This window comes from Schistocerca serialis, chromosome 3 (genome assembly GCF_023864345.2).
Source record: "Schistocerca serialis cubense isolate TAMUIC-IGC-003099 chromosome 3, iqSchSeri2.2, whole genome shotgun sequence".
Taxonomy (NCBI): Eukaryota; Metazoa; Arthropoda; class Insecta; order Orthoptera; family Acrididae; genus Schistocerca; species Schistocerca serialis.
Window position 1 is genome coordinate 734,720,436 of NC_064640.1, and position 5,470 is coordinate 734,725,905.

Sequence of the window (5,470 nt, forward strand, 5' to 3'; positions counted from 1 at the left end):
TCCCATGACAAAACATGCCCCCCTTCAATGGTCTTGTTGATCTCTTCTATCTGTCTACCTGGTAATGATCCCATACTGAACAATACTCATGAATCGGTGGAATATGTGCCTTATGAGCCCCTTACTTTGTGGATGAGTTACATTTCTAAAGATTCTTCCTACGAATTGAGTCTGACATCTGTTTTTCTTACAATTTGTTTTATGTGGTAATTCTACTTATGGTCACTTCATACCAGGGTACAGATTAGCTAGCTGTTTATCAAGGAGTTCCTTGTGAGGTGGCGGAGTGGCCATGTATGTAAAAATTAATATTCCATTTGACTCCCTAGACATACCACAATACTGCACTGAACAGATATTTGAATGTTGGTTCAAATGGTTCTGAGCACTATGGGACTTAAACCATCTGTGGTCATCAGTCCCCTAGAACTTAGAACTACTTAAACCTAACTAACCTAAGGACATCACACACATCCATGCCCGAGGCAGGATTCGAACCTGTGACCATAGCAGTCGCGCGGTTCCAGACTGCGCGCCTAGAAATTTTAATGTTGAGCAGAGGCAGTTGAATTTAATGAAACTAAACTTCTAACTTTTGTTGATTATAGGTCCCCTAACTCTGACTTTAGAGCATTTATGCTCAAGTTAGAGTGGGTTCTTGATTCACTTTATAGGATGTGATAGAAATTAGTTATATGTGGTGACTTCAATATTCATTTTGATTATGATTGTTCCAGAAAATGGATGCTGGTAGATCTCCTAAATTCATATGGTCTTATGTGGACGGTGTTATTTCCTGTCAGTGTGCAGGGGAACAGTGGCACAGCCATAGACAATCTTTATATTCATTCTTCGTTACTTTTATTTATTTATATTCTGTTAGTAAAAGAGTTATGGCCTTTCAGACCATGATACACAATTCTTAACATTAAGAGGCTTTTATTCTCAAACAAATGTCACATATAATTACAAATTATGTAGGAAAGTTAATCCAATGGCAGTAGAGAGTTTTCTAAAACTCATCAAGGAAGAAAAGTGGCACAGTGTTTATAAAGCTGATAACATAGATAACGAATATACTGCTGTCCTTAACACATTTCTCATGCTCTATGTGAGTTACTTTCCATTATAACGTTCCAAATGGGGTAAGAGGCAGCCTGGGTGGCTGACTAGTGGGATAAGGATATTGTGCAGAACAAAGAGGGAATTATATGAAAATGTTAGAAGTAGTCACTATCAAGTTACAGTTGCCCATTACAAACAGTATTGTAAGATGCTTGAAAATGTTATTAGGAGGGCAAAGAGCATGTGGTGAGCAAATGAAATAGTTAATTTGCAAGATAATGTTAAAACCATATGGTCAGTTGTGAATCTGGTCAACAGCACAAGGTCAATGACATTGAGTCAGTTCGTAGTAAAAATATTTCTGGTACTGATAAACTAGATATATTTACAATATTTAACAATAATTTTATAAGCATTTCTGGTGAATTAAATAAAAATTTAGTTTCTACTGGGGATCATATAACTCCCTTGGAAAATGCATTTCCAGGAATGATGCCTGAAATACTCCTCTGTGTAACTGTCATGTAGGAGATTGCATCAGTAATTGAATGACAGAAGGCTAAGGACTCTCATGGATATGATGGAGTGCGTAGCAGAATATTAAAGTACTGTGCTGCACATGTTAGCACTGTAATTAGTCATATTTGTAATTTTTCCTTAAGGAAAGGTCAGATTCCTGAATGGTTTAAGTACTCAGTAGCAAAGCTGTTTTATAAAATGGGAGAAAGGGATAATACAGACAATTTTAGATCTATTTTTATGCCATCAGTGTTTGCTAAAGTTATTGAAAAGGGTTTGTATGTGGGGATAATTGATCATTTTATATCACACGATTTGCTGTCAAATGTACAGTTCGGCTTTAGAAGTCGTTTAAAAACTGAAAATTCTCTTCTCTCTGTGAGGTACTGGATGGGTTAAACAAAAGGTTTCGAATGCTAGGCATAATTTTTTTATTTAGCTAAGGTGTTTGATTGTGTGATCACAAAACATTGCTCCAAAAGTTGTACCATTATGGAATACGGGGACTAGTTCACAACTGGTTCACCGCTTACTTTAACAACAGACAGCAGAAAGTCATTGTTCACAGTGTTGAGAATGACTATGATGTGGGGTCTTGAGTGGGGTACAGTCTAGTGAAGGTGCCAAGGGATGAGTGTTTGGGCCACTCCTGTTCCCTATTTATATAAATGTTATGCCCTCTGGTATTGCGGGTAACTCCAAGATATTTCTGTTTGCTGATGACACTAACTTGATAGTAAGGGATGTTGTGTGCAACATTGGCTCTGTTTCAAACAGTGCAGTTGATGACATAAGTTCATGGCTACTAGAAAATAAACTAACGCTGAATCGCAGTCTGACCCAGTTTTTTACAGTTTAATTCAACAAAACTCAATGTTTTAATTTCTCAGAATGGGCATATGATTAGTGAAACTGTACAGTTCAAATTGCTAGGAGTTCATGTAGATAGTACACTGTTGTGGAAAGGCCACAAACAGGATCTTGTTGAAAGACTTAATGCTGCCATTTTTACTATTCAAACGGTATCAACACAAAAATTAGTCTTCTTTGCTTATTTTCATTCACTTGTGTTGCATGGTATTATATTTTGGGGAAACTCTTCCCATTCTAAAAGGATATTTTTGGCTCAGGAATGGGCGGCTTGTGCAGTAAGTGGTGTAAATTTGCGGAACTCTTGTCGGCCCATGTTCATTAACCTGGGAATTTTGACAATGGCCTCTCAGTATATATATTCTTTACTGTTGTTTCTTGTTAACAATATCAGCTTATTCCCAAGAATAATCAACTTTCACTCAGTGAATACTCAGCAGAAATACGACCTGCATTCGGATCGGACTTCCTTAACACTTGTGCAGAAAGGAGTGCAATATATTGCTACGTCCATTTTCAATAAGCTACCACAAGAATTCAAAACTCTTAGTATTAATTTACTTGCTTTCAAATTGAAACTGGAGAATTTCCTCATGGGTCACTCCTATTCTCTTCAGGAGTTCCTGAAAAATTAAGCTGATTTTTATGTTATATTTTTGACTGAGTTTCCTGATACTTATTGCTTGACCTATTTTTTTCTTCGTAAACATTTTATTTTTATCTTTTATTACCTTTAAGTTGTAATTTCATGTCCTGACATGTTCCATGAACTCGGATATTTGATCCTCAATTTGGTCCTATGGAACTTGACGTTTAAATAAAACAAAATAAAGATAGCTACTCGTATATACTTTATGGCTGAAACTGTTTCACATAGTTTGTAATCAGTGGTGTAGTACACAGTAGCGGATTTCTTTTCCTATTTAAGTGCGATACACAGACTGGCAAGTTGCACAGGTCACACCAATACTCAAGAAAGTTACTAGGCGTAATCCACTAAATTATAGGCCCATATCATTAACTTCGATATGCAGCAAAGATTTAGAAAACATTGTTCTTCTGAAATACAACCACCTCTTTACACATGCAAATTTTTGAGTGTTATAGACAAGGGATTTCAAATTTATTCAGTATTTCTATATTTCCAGAAGGCTTTTGACACTGTACCACACAAGTGACTTGTACTGAAACTGCATGCTTATGGAATATTATCTCAGTTACATGACTGGATTTGTGATTTCCTGCCAGAGGGGTCACAGTTCATAGTAATGGATGGAAAGTCGTCAAGTAAAACAGAAGTTGTTTCTAGCATTCCCCAAGGTAGTGTTACAGGCCCTCTGCTGTTCCTTATGTATATACACGATTTAGGAGACAATCTGCTCAGCTGTCTTAGGTTGTTTGCAGATTGTGCTGTCGTTTATGATCTAGTAAAGTTGTCAGAAGATCAAAACAAATTACAAAACTATTTAGAAAAGATATCTGTATGTTGCGAAAATTGGCAACTGACGCTAAATAATTAAAAGTATGAGGTCATCCAAATATGAGTGCTAAAAGGAATTCATTAAACTTTGGTAACACAATAAATCAGTCAAATCTAATGGCTGGAAATTCAACTAAATACCTAGGTATTAAAATTATGAACAACTTTAATTCGAAAGAACACATAGAAAATGTTGCGAGGAAGGCAAACCAAATACTACATTTTATTAGCAGAACACATCGAAAATGTAACAGACTGTTAAAGAAATTGCCTACTCTACGCTTGTCTTTCATCGTTTGGAGTACTGCTGAGCAGTCTGGGATGCTTACCAGGTAGGATTAATCGAGTCAGCCCCAAATCTAAGATAGTCCGAGCCGGGGCAGAAATGTCTTTCAGCATTTGACTTAGGAAGTAAAAAATTAAAAAAAATCGTTTTTGAAAATTATGTTCATTTTGTAGTGCACATCTCTCTCAAGAATCTGATATGTAAAACATACATGTTTGAGAAAATGTAAAACAAGTTGTTTGGTCTTAAGTGTGACAAAGTGAGGTGTCAGGCATATTCACGCATCATTCTTCTATCACACATCACTGTATTTCAGTCTGTGGAATTAAAAAGTCAATATTTTGTAATGGAAGCTGTCAAACTTATATTCAGCGACAGTGGGAATTAAAATGTCCTGTGGTGCCTATTCTATTCCCAGTCGGCCAGTTTGAGATCATAAATCCCTTTTAAAAACAAAAAAATAAATAAATAAAAAAAACTAACAATTAATACTGGTTGGTATTATATATGACCGGGAGAATAAGAACTCTTCAGAAAATTTGCACTCTTTATTGCTTTATAGTTAATAACTTTCTCTTTTGTGTAACATAAAAATAAATATAGGAAACATAAAACCAGTAAAGGCAAGAGACAAGCATGACGTATATATTTCTTCAGTCCTTAGGTCCCAGCATTTTTTTCTCTCTAATGTAGCTACGGCTTTACACACAGTCCTTTACTTTCTGCAAAAGAATCTATAAGCCACACTGTTTTGGCATAAATGGTCTTTCTATATACCTCATTTACATAAATAACACAACAGAATGTATTTCTCGAAGTACCAATATGTAATGTCTATAATGCTTGTTACAGAAAAAAAGTTTTATTTTAGGAAATTTGTATCACATTTCAATTACATGCTCCAGCTTCTCAAGCATGAGATCGAAAAGTAGTGGTACGGAATTTTTATATAAATATGGAATCATCATAATTTTCCATGTAATTTGTGTAATGTCCCAGCTCCTTCTCCTTCCTTGATCTAACAAACAATCTTGTCATCAATAATTCTGTAACATTCCCTGATTAACTTCACTAACCCTGCCAGAATCTCCAGTTCAGGTAATTGACAAAAATAACTTCGGTGGATGTTGTTTTGCAAATGTCAAACATATCTTATTAATTTTTATAACATATTGGATCCCTAAAGTGATGTACATTTACAACTTATTTCTACAGTTAAAAGTATGAATTACATGGTTTTGTGCATAGAA